The sequence below is a fragment of the Phaenicophaeus curvirostris genome, chromosome 3 (genome assembly GCF_032191515.1).
Source record: "Phaenicophaeus curvirostris isolate KB17595 chromosome 3, BPBGC_Pcur_1.0, whole genome shotgun sequence".
NCBI classification, from domain to species: domain Eukaryota; kingdom Metazoa; phylum Chordata; class Aves; order Cuculiformes; family Cuculidae; genus Phaenicophaeus; species Phaenicophaeus curvirostris.
In genome coordinates this window covers 68,697,052-68,709,099 of record NC_091394.1, presented here as the reverse complement: position 1 = coordinate 68,709,099, position 12,048 = coordinate 68,697,052, and the positions used below count along the sequence as shown (strand labels likewise).

General features: G+C 39.7%; 2 long non-coding RNA genes across 3 annotated transcripts in view; both read left to right on the top strand.

Annotated features, from left to right (window-relative positions):
* The window catches only part of LOC138718623 (uncharacterized), a 61,133-nt gene extending 54,135 nt beyond the window's left edge, over positions 1-6,998 (top strand). For both annotated transcript variants that reach the window (XR_011337124.1, XR_011337125.1), the window contains exons 2-4: positions 4,837-4,898; positions 5,996-6,103; positions 6,846-6,998. This is a non-coding gene — a long non-coding RNA (uncharacterized lncRNA). The remainder of the gene's footprint in view (positions 1-4,836; positions 4,899-5,995; positions 6,104-6,845) is intronic.
* A 2,711-nt stretch (positions 6,999-9,709) lies between these two features.
* On the top strand, positions 9,710-11,821 carry LOC138718622 (uncharacterized). The gene is made up of 2 exons (XR_011337123.1): positions 9,710-10,118; positions 11,165-11,821. It is a non-coding gene; the product is annotated as an uncharacterized lncRNA (long non-coding RNA).
* Positions 11,822-12,048: the final 227 nt, after the last annotated feature.

The following is a 12,048-nucleotide window of genomic DNA, read 5'->3' as shown; positions in this document are numbered from 1 at the left end:
GACTTACTATTGCACATCTACATTGAGACTTCACAATAATTAAATCACTAAACATATAAAACCTAGATTGTTTATTTCAAGGCAAACTTAACATGAGACTGCACGGCAACTGTAACACTGAAATGATTCTCTAAATGCACATCTATACTCCTAATGTTTACAGAGTTTATAAATCCACCATCTGACACTTCCAGGAAATGCATGTGCATGTGATGTGGAGGAGATCAATTCCTTGGTGGTAGGAGATTATCTTTTTGCTGTTCTGGGAGGCTAGCACGTTTGGAATACAGGGGCCAGGGCTCACTGTTGATGCTTTATGCCTGAATTGCCTCATGTTTTTTCCTGGTAGTCAGGTATTTCTGTTGTACCTTTTGTTTAGTATGCACCTTAAGAACATCCTAAACTAAAAGTAATAATGGTCTGGTCTCCCGCCTGCATAGATTCCCTCTCTGTCTGTTAAGAAACCACGGTAGAAAATCCAATTTTAGAAGATTTGCACTGAATTTGCAAGTTCCTTATAGGGAATCAAATAGAAATTTCCTAAAAAAACCCAGCCACATCTGTGATACATTTTAACATATGAAACTATGAAATTTGCTGGTCTATGTGTATAGTGAAGACAATCAGAAGAAAAGGTTAGAGACTGCAGAACTAGCGTTACTAGTGCATATACGGATTTAGCTATGAGATTTAGGTTACAGGGGTCTGCCCTTGTCTGATATGCGATACAGAGTAACGTGTTATCCTCTCTATGCTTCTGTTTGTCAGTCTTTAAAGTAAGCATAAAGATGCTGACTTCCTTGGTGGAGAAAGAGGGAGAGACAGGGAAAGAAGGTGAGTGAGATTCTTACTCCTCAGGGGAGTAAAAATAACCCTGACGCATATTAAGTTATTATAGACCTGTAAGGGGAGGACAGAAAGCAGCATCATTTGACAGAAGTGATGATGTTGTCTATAAAAGATGAGAGTCAACTTATGAGCCAAAAAACTGTACAAGGTGGGATGCTCTGAAAAGGCAATGCCACAGAACTAAGTTGACCAGAAACAGATTTTTCTCCTCTCAGATTACTTCTTTGCTTGACAAGTGTCTACAGCAGACAGTTTATGAAAAGGAAGATCAAGAAAGGCCTTGATTAGGATGTCTAGATGTTCTTCTGGGTCAAAAACGTCCCAGAAAAAGAAGAACCAGTGGCTGGAAGTCAAAACCTTAGAAATTGAAATGAAAGCCTTATGAGGAATGGCTGAGAGAGCTGGGGTTGTTTAGCCTGGAGAAGAGGAGGCTGGGGGGAGACCTCATTGCTCTCTACAACTACCTGAAAGGAGGTTGTAGAGAGAAGGGAACTGACCTCTTCTTCCAAGTGACGGGGGACAGGACAAGAGGGAATGGCCTCAAGCTCCGCCAGGGGAGATTTAGGCTGGACATTAGGAAAAAACTTTTCACAGAAAGGGTCATTGGGCACTGGAACAGGCTGCCCAGGGAGGTGGTTGATTCACCTTCCCTGGAGGTGTTCAAGGCACGGGTGGATGAGGTGCTGAGGGATATGGTTTAGTGTTTGATAGGAATGGTTGGTCTCAATGATCCGGTGGGTCTCTTCCAACCTGGTTATTCTATGATTCTATGATTTTCTATGAAAAACAGCATGCACGTTCAAACCGAATTTGGATGGCTTTTGGGAAAATATGCTTTTACTAAACTCAAACTATTGCACTCAGAACAGGTGCAATTGAATGAAAATCTTTGGCCCCTGGTAGAAAGATGCTTTAGTGGTTTCTTTGGCTTTAACATGGGAAGCTATGGCAACAAATAACTGCAGTAATAAGACTCTTTCCCTTTGTTAGATGTAGTAGCTGCTATTGAAGAATCTGCCACTGTCGGCTTTCCTTGAAAATCTGCTACACGGCAAGTTGCCAGGCGTTGAGCTGAATGAATGGCTTCTTACTTGCTGCAAGTGAAGGTGTCAGTAATCAGCCTATAGTAAAAAGGCTTTCAGTTGGACTGTGATCAAGGGCAGAGTTGAGATTATTTGTGCATCTTCTCAAAAATGTCATACTTCTCAATGCTTAATAATAATATTGGTGTGGCCTATTTCCTTAACATTTTTAAACTAAGCAAAAATGAGAGTCTGATTTTGTATTCTGGGTATGGGGTTTTGGGGGTTTTTGTATTTTTTTTTTAACTGAATTCACAGTGATGAATGTTTTTCTTATTTTCAGGTTTAATTAGTGTGCACATAGCACAAAATATAAAGTAGACAACATGCAGTAGGTAAAATTATTCTTTGAAAGACTTTCAGTGCAAAAAGATGACATACATATAAACCCTTTTTATGTTTCTGCTTAGTGAGATGCGTTATGCTAGCTACAATTACATTTCATGTAAATGTGTACTAACAAGTGATGCATTTAGATTTGGGTGTGTATTGATGCATGAGTTTATAGGTGAAAGGCATCCTCCTACAAAGCCAAATAGATACAAAATTTGTGACAAGATCCCTAGGTTCCACATCCCTGCTAGTAATTTGAGCACTTTTACAGGAACTTCAGTTAAATTTAAATGAATATTCAGATTTGAATCTGGAAATAATTCTGTCACTACTGCTATTTTTCTTCCTGGTGTTTCCGTGCTTCCTGATGATCATTTCCTAGGTTCAGAGTTTCAGAGTTAGCAGCCCTTTAAGACAAACGATGTTACTGAGATCTGTGTCCTATTGTTTTAGTCTGCTTGCTAGGGCAGAAAGACAGGACTATTGCAGTTGATATTCAGCTCACATTCTCTTTTTCTTGCACCACAAAGACTTTGCTAGAGCTGCTTTTGTGCATGATGAAAGCTGTATATCTGGAACATATTTTGCAGCATGGGATAAACTGCAAAGTCACCAAACCATGTAGCATGCAGGACCCTGCCTGTAAGGACGCATCTGTCTCTGTAATTTCACAGGGTTATTTAAGTATCCACGTAGAGGTAATGAATGCAAATAAATTAACTGTGCATAATTATATGCTTACTGACACATAGGAAAGCAAGTTAAATTTTCGTTTGTCATGCTGAACCATATATATTTACAATCTGAAGGAGCAAGGCTGAGTGTTTTTGTTTCCCCTAGCAAGAGGGCAGTTTCCTTTTTTTTTTTAATCATATCATCATTCACCCTATAATGAGTCAGAGTGATCTTTGTGCATGCTATATTTTCAGAATATTTTTATACATTGACAATTTACATGGTGATAATGGATGTCAAATAAATTTGATGTCACCAACTACAGAGTCATCTGCTGCTGGCTAGGGATTTTATTTCAGTTATATACTGTCACTATGGAAACACAGATAACAAAATTCACAGGAAAATGATGATTCACCATTCTGTTAAAACCAGGACTTTCCCTCAGCTAAATGCGAAGGTTGTGAATCGCTGTGCCTGAGAGCACAATTGGAAGCATTAATTATGAGCGTGGGGCAAGTTCCATCTTCATTTGAAATTTGCCTTGGGATAACAGGGCAGTATCAAAACCTTGTCCCTGGCTTCTGGGCATCTTTAATTACCTGCCTCCAAGTTTCTAACCACAGGAGCTCCCTCATGTTACTATGACGACGTTCCTGCTGTCAGCATCCTATACTGTTCTGTCTGGGCTCTGGTCACTTGGAAACGCATCCAAGTAGTATAAACAACATGGAAACAATACAGACGTATAGAAGACAAAGTGCAGAAAGGGTGTTTATTTTCTGTCTTCCCCTTGAAGCTCCTTGGAGGTGGGTGGCTGTGGGGAAGCCTGTAGGCAGCTCACGCAGGAAAATCTGACTGGTTGTCTTGGTTGTCTTCCTGGATGATAAAACCTTCTCTCCAGGACTTGTTAATTCTGTCAGGCTTCTAGTGAAGTGTCACATGGGGAGAGAGGAAAAAATTAGAAAAGACATTGGAAGGTGGGGGAGGGAGAAAATAGAAGGCTGGGGAAGTGCCTGTCTGGCTGCTGCCAGCTGAGACCTGCTTGCAACAACTTGGGCTCTCGGTTCCCTGCTGCTGCGGCTGTCACTGTCAGGTCTGCCTGGGGCTGAGCGGGGCAAGGATGTGGTGGAAGGAGAGCGCCTACGGCCACAGTCCCAATGGGCTGTTCAGGACCCCTTGTGCAATCTGCTGGCCCTGAACCGTACATCCTGGTTTCTACAGACAGGAGTGCAAGCCTGGATTTGGGTCTCTCCCCTAGAACTGTGCCGTTGAGATTTGTGGGTCATAATATATCAACATGGCAAATAGTTTGAAAAATCACTCCATTTTTCTGCTGCCTGTTTTTGCATCTGAATGCACTGGCCCTTTGCTATTATGCCAATCTGACTGCTTTAACCAGCCATAACACACATTGGGTTTCTCAGTTCTCGATGGATTAATGAGAATTCCTCGAATCCAGCTTCCTGTGCATATAATCACAGTTACACTGCAAAATTTGCACTGTGTTTTTATGGGAGCCCTTGAAACAGATGTGGTAGGAGTAAGACTCATCTGTTGTTGCTCCTGCTACAACTCCCCCCCCAAAACAGGAGCTGTTCTCAAGTGTCTTCTTGCATCTTGTCACCTAGAGTGTTGTTATCTGCCATTTTGTAACTAGCGCAGGAATGACATATGTCTATATACTGGTAATGGACTTGGCACAGGATGTAATTTCTCGGTAAAGAATGCTAGAAAGTTGCTAGAAACCAACAGATTTATGCATATTAAACTGACCATTAAAGGACATGCTAAATCTTATGGAAGATGACTTTTAGAAGAAGGAGGGAGTAAACAGAGTATTGATTCATTGGCAGTCACATTACTCTCCGCAATCAGGATTCTCTGTGTCTTCCAGCTAGAGATGAAGGCCATCTGGGCTGAGGGAAAGTTTACAGACTATTGCAAAGAAAGATTTAAGTAAGTGGAAATACACGTGTAGAACCCCATATTAGCTGTTATTTTTTTCATACTTTATATCTTGATATGCAGGAAAAAACACTCCAGCTGTTCTGAAGTTATACTATCGCTATCAGTGCCCTCATGGTTAAATTGTTTAGGCTACCCAACATAATTTCTTTGATTAAAACAGGGGGCAGAAAGATTTGGTTTTGAAGAAGTATCATTGCGTGGCTTTGCCAGGCTGAACGCAGAGAGACAAGAAGTTTTCCACTTGACAGCTGTCGGGGAAGGGCAGAAAAATCACCTCTCATATAGCTGCACCTATAGTGCTGAGAGTATGTAAAGCAACAAGAAATTGAACCCCAAAATTAAATGCAATTCCAGCAAGGATGATCTCATACTCATTGGATACATCATGAAAATTTTGTGGTTCACATCTGACTGTGCCTCTAGTGGGTTTCCCCTTTGCGTTTCCAGGTTTGTCATTTGCAAAAGTTGTTCCTCTGTTGAACTCTATTCCTTCTGGCAGCAAATTAGACAGAGAGAGAGACACACACACAAATACAAATATACATCTTTTTAGCAAATCAAGGAAAAGCGCTCAGGAAAAAATAGACCACTTCTCATTTATTTTTATAGTTATGTGCATTATACCATTTTAAGCAATCAAACCCACATAATTAATAATTTCTGCATACTCATGCTTTTTAGTAGTTAATGGTGGCGCTTTAATCCTTGCCTGAGATTCTTGCATCCAGCCATGCTTTTGGCATATATTTAGTGCAGTGGCTTAGGAAACATTGTGTGAAGAAGGACAAAGAGCTGCTGAGGAAGAGGCTTTTGTTGAACTGTCATGGTCATTTACAGGGTCATGGAAACAAAAGACTGAGATTCCTCCTACAAATGGGTGGCGACCTGTATGCCTGTGTGAAAGATTGAAGCCCTGGCTCTATTCACTCCCAGACTTTATATATCCTTGCCAAATTTAGATCCTGCCTGAAGTTTCACAAAATTCTCTTGCGTGAGCTGAAGCAAGAAACTGCTCTAAACACTGAATCCAAGTATTTAAAAAATAAACACAGACTAGCTGTAAAACCTTTTAAGCCTATGTTTAGGTACCTGAACAAGTGACCTGATTTCCAAAGCACTGAAGTCAAACTCTGAATTAAGGTTTTTGCTGACATCTGTGGGAGTTGTTGCGTGTAAGAACTCTGGAAAATCAGGTAATTCATTTTGAAGTCCTGAATTTGGAGTTGGAGTCTTACTCTGTGCTCTTGATTTTGAAATCTGGGTGTGCTTGTAGTCTGTGCTCAGGTCTGAGTTGGTTTGGAGATTGGATCCCAGTTTAAAAAATAGCTGTGGAAAGTTGAAAAAAATGCCAGCAATAGTACTGTTGCTAACTTTTCAATGATAAGATACCTTAGAAGTATAATTTAAGTGTTGTGATGATAGGAGGCTAAGTTACATGCTGGCTAAGGAAAGAAACTTAGGACACCTCACAGTCAGCCCCTCTCTCTGCCTAGCCCAGGCATAGTTCTTATGATTTTTTTTATGCCTGCTTGTTGGCCCACCAGCTAGCAGCTGGCCTATTGTAGCTCAGGACTGCCGCTTCAGACATAAATCTGCCTCTAGCCCCCTACCTGTTGGTTCTACCAGCTGCTCCACCTTATCTTGATCTGCCAGCTGGATCAACACTCAGATCTTCTTGACTGCAGCTGCAGGCATTAAACATGATGATAATAGAGCACAGAATCACAAAATCATGGCATGGTAGGGGTTGGACGGGACCTCTGGAGATCGTGTAGTTCAACCTCCCTGCTAAAGCAGGTTCATCTAGAGCAGGCTGCACAGGAATGCATCCAGGCAGATTTTTAATATCTCCAGAAGAGACTCCACAGTCTCTCTAGGCAGCCTGTTCCAGTGCTCTGCCATTTTCACAATGAAGAATTTTTGACTCATGTTCAGGTGGAACTTCCCAAGCCTCAATTTGTGCCTGTTGCCCTTTGTCCTGTTGCTGGGCACCGCTGAGAAGAGTCTGGCCCCATCCTTGCGACATCCACCCTTTAGACACCGTGGTCACACTAGTGTTAGATATTGAGTCCAATGTGTACCAGCAGTGGGTATATTCAGTCAGAAAGTATGTGCCATATAGGGAAGTAAGGAAGGAAAACATGGAAAATAAAGCTACTGCCAACAAATGTACTCGTTTTGCTTGTTTTTAGTCTAGTACTTTTATACCACTTTTGTTTAGGTGTAAAGGATGTGAAGAGCTGTTTGGAACAGAAAGAGCTACTGCAGCCTAGCAAATCAGCTCCCCATTTATGTGCAACTGTCAAGGCAAATGTGATGGTGGTTTAAGACTAATGACTTTTATTTAACAAGTACTATACTCAAGGTTCAATTACCAAAGTTCATCCCATCAACTAAGACAAGAGTTTAATCCATTTTTCTCCTGAGTACTCAATATCATGATGTTCTCTGCTTGCTCATCTGTTGTTGATACATGACAGTTTAAGCCAGGAAACTTCCTTACCTAAAGCTGTGAGTTGCAATATCTTGTACTGACAAGCAGAAAGCAGAAATTCTGGTGTTGTAATAATTCATATCCTCTGTGGATTAACAGACTTGCACTGCAGGCCTGTGTGAGCATTCAGGCATAGGTTCACAATTTTTTTGGTTTGGCTGGATTTGAGAATGAAATGTTTGTTCAGTTTTACTGGCAACATTGTTTAACCTGAATAAAGCAATCTGTAGGTCAACTGTGTTCCCTTAGTCAGAAGGAGAAAAGCTTTAAGATTTTTAAAATGTTTGTCATTCACAAAAAAGGCCTCATCAAATGCTTCAGTTCTTCACAAATTGATATTGAATTCAGAGACTAGTGTCGACATAAGAAAGAAGAAAAAAAAAATTTTGAACTTAAAAATACTTCATGTTTAGAAAACAGAGATTTATTTTTAAGAGCTAAACTAATTTAAATGCAAGCACAATGAAACATTTAATTTCTATTCCAGTGAAATATTTTGGCCTGCTTATCCTCAAATGTAAAAAAAATATTCTCCAGTAGAGGGAAGCTTCTTATTCCTAGGAACACAAACACTTTTTTTCCCAGATTGTCAGTTAGGTTAACCACTTTTTTTTCTGTAGCCTTAAACATGGAGAGCTTAAATGCAGAGGTAAAATGATGGAAATATAATTTATTAATGTAGATGAATGTGTAACTAAAATGAACGTTTCTGATATTTTTATTAAAAAACACTATTTGAAACATTCTGTTTGTGGAATCAAAAGAAAAATGTGGGTTTTTTTTGGCAAAATGTATTTGTCAAAAAATATAAGTGAACTTTATTCTGAGCCATGAAGCTAGGAGGATGTGTCTGACCTTTTCTAACCTTTTCTAACCTTTTCATCTTCTTACACTGCTTCTTCTCTTGAGCTCGCTGAAGTAAAGAGGACCCAGGCTGGGGTGTGGCTCTGCACAGTGAGTGCAGCACTCCCACCAAACTGCTCCTTCTGTGGAGTGCTGTGGCAGACAAGTGTGACTTCTTTGCACATGCTAGTAGTTTGGTTTCCTTCAGTTTTAGTGGCTACCTGATTTCTTCCTCTCTCCAAGAGTGATTTCTCTTCAGGATGGGCTATGGCATCTTTGTGGAAAAGTTCACCTTTCTTTTTGATCTTTTCTCAGGTGTGCAGCTGAGTGGACATTAAATCACATTCTCTTCATGTGGCAAGTTCAGTTATTTGCAGGTATAAGGCCATTTGGTCACAGTTGCCACTCATACCTGACCAGTCATGAATTTCTCTGACCTAGGAACTGAAAACGTTATTTCCAATGACTTGAGCTAAAGGCTTTCAGCACCTGGTTATAGACTTAATGATTTGTTATTTCTCAGTCATCTTTCTGGGACTAATGTTGCTCTTTGATGTTTGCTTTAATCTTCCAGCATAAACAATCATGCTGAAATCTCATAAAACAAATCCCAGAACAGATAGTATGACATTTGCTCTTCTTAGATAAGGACTGAAAGCAGTTGGTTTTATTTATATTTGTATAATTTTAAACTTCTAAGAGATAATTAAACTGCCATGTTTCATTTGTTTCAGTTAAAAACAGAAAACAAGGATATTCATCCAAAATCTACAATACTGTACGCCTGCTTGTGGAATTGAAATATGTAATTGTGTTGTGTTTGACAAATTGACCAATAAAACTGAATTTGGACCCTTAATTCTCATCCATTCTTAACTTAAATGTCTGTCTTCTCTCCACTATCAATAGTGGATTTCCAACAAACAATTCTGCTTTTTTTTATGTCCTGATATTTTCTCTTCATTTTGCTGAGTTTCGCTGGCATTTCTAAAATATAAATGAAGGATTAATACTGGAAATGGAACCTTCTTGGAATATTCATAGGAGTGTAAATTTTGCTAAAGTGTAATCAGAACTTTTATGGAGAGAAATTATCACTGGGCTGAAAGTGAAAATGTATGAACCCAGGAGACATCAAAGTCAACAGAAAAGTGAGGGAGATTATAAAAAGCAGAAAACCCCAAAAGAACCTTAAACATGCACCTGGAAATTGCAAAGGAGGTAGGTTCAGTACTGTGATACATTTCTGGTATATGCAAAGCTGTTTTAGCAGTCAAGGTGTGGGAGTGATTGTTCACTCTGTCCCACGTTTCCCTGCTCAGAACTTCTCAAACGATTTGGCTTTGTGATAACATTTTTAGCACCTAATTAATATGAAATTGGTTTCTTTTAACTGTGAGGTCTTACCAGGACATTGCTCTTTCAGGGCATGAATAGTCGCTACTTCTCTAAATGCAAATGTATGTGTTTCTTTTCACATGGATTTGATGGGTTAGGAGCAAGCATGGGTGAAACCACATAAGAGAGGCTTGAACTTTGCAAGAGAGCAAAACTATGAATTTAGGAAGTAAAACGCTTTTTTCTTATAACAGATATTTGACTGCTTTTAAAAATCTCAGTGAACTTATATGTGTAAATAATGCTGAGGTTATCTACATAGAATCATAGAATAGTTTGGGTTGGAAGGGACCTTAAAAATCATCACATGCAACTGGTTAATGACTTGTCTATTTCCTTATCCAGGAAAGTTTTCCTGCAGCTGGAAATACTTTAGGGCAATGTGAGCTGCTGAGTGCTGGGAACTCTTTCCAGAAATATGTTGTCCCAGAGTTTATCGCACAGTACAGCAGATGAAGTGAGCTTTCAGGAAAGTCAGTAATATAGTACACTCAAAGATGTTCCTAGAAGGAACGCATTTCACAGAAAGCAGCTGAAAAAGAATACCTTCTTTATCCATCTGATGTGGAGACAAGGAGTTCTTTTTCACCATTTCTGTTTTACCCAAGGCAAATGCCTTAATCCCTGTTGAATGCAAGACTCCAGTGTAATGCAGTGTAGCAACACTGCATTACAAGAAGAAGGAGCCTTGCTTGCTCACAGGAGATAGAAGCCTTACAGGGTTCTGTGCTGCACGTACCTTTAGCATTTTGAAAGTCAGATGCCTAGTCTAAACAAATGCAAGAAGAGGGTAGAATGAATCTTTGAAGATAGCCATTTCTCTTCAATGATTACAAGGATGATCCGAGGGCTGGAGCACCGTCCCTATGAGGACAGGCTGAGGGAGTTGGTGTCGTTCAGCCTGGAGAAGAGAAGGCCCTGAGGAGATCTTATAGCGACATTCTGTACCTGAAAGGAGCCTACAAGAAAGCTGGAGAGGGACTATTCATAAAGGCTTGTGGTGACAGGACAAGAGGGAACGTATATAAACTGGAGAGGGGCAGATTTAGACTAGACATTAGGAAGAATTTCTTCACCATGAGATTGGTGAGACACTGGCACACGTTGCCCAGGGAACTTGTGACTGCTCCATCCCAGGAGGTGTTCAAGGCCAGGCTGGATGGGGCATTGGGCAGCCTGGTCTAGAGGGATGCCCCTGCCCATGACAGCGGGGTTGGAACTAGATGATTTTAAAATCCCTTCCAACCGTAACTATTCTATGATTCTATGATTCTATGATTCTATGATTCTGTGATTCTATGATTCTATGATTACAGGGATTAATATGCAGTGTCTTCCACATGATGAAAATTAAAGCAGGTCTATCCCAGCTAAATGCTATTTATGTACAAAAGCACAAGGATGCTGGGGTGGGAGTCGTTATGCAGCTACACCAAGATTTTTTTGTTTGTTTTATTCATTGTGGTTGGCTTTTAGGGTTTCTTTGTTTCTTCTTGTTTTTTTTTGTTTTGGATTTCAGACAGAAATGAATGCAAGGAAATGGAAGGTAAAGAACGTTGAGGAGATCTGTAATACATATTTGCATATTAATGAAAGATGTAGGAGTCTGCTGCTTACCAGACTTTTCAGCTTACTGCTGATGCTTTGTCGTTGCTGAAGGCTGAGATGCAAAATCTGGGATTTCCTTTAGAACAGTCAGTGCTCCAGGTTGTTATCAAGAGCTGGAGAACAGAGTAAAAGGAGCAAATTGCAACAAAACATGCCTCAATGTGTGGACACAAAATGTATTAATTACAACAGGCCAATCATGGTCCTATGCTGGGAATCAGGTATGCCAAGGGACGTGATGGATTATGTCTCTAGTGATCTATTGAGAAGGTCAATGTCTGGAGAATATGACACCACCTATGTCATTCTGAGAGAAAAAAGGTGAAAGAACACAAAAGCAAATGCTTTTATGGGACGAGAAAAATCCCTAACAATTATGCAAAGTACTTGTATTTGTTAGTACAGTATAATTTTCCGTTTATCTATACCTGAATGCTATATTAAAAGTGTAAGTAGTTCTTACTATGTATAATATTGATTCTTTGCTGAAAAGCAGATATTAATGGAGTAATATGCCCCTTTATCATGCAAATTCTTGGGAAAAAATGAAAATGAATAAAAATAAAAATGATGATTGATTATTATTTTACTATGACTATCTGTTCGTTATTTTAGTAATCTCTAACCTAATCAAATAGGATTTTTTTAGCATTTTTCAGACATTTTAATCATATTTCTTATTCTGGCTGTACTCCCCATGACACACATACTCCTGGATTTGAGAATAAATGATCTAACTTGCCAGGTAAGAATGACAATGCCCCATGCATTGTAGTGGGGAGGATCAGCTGGGAG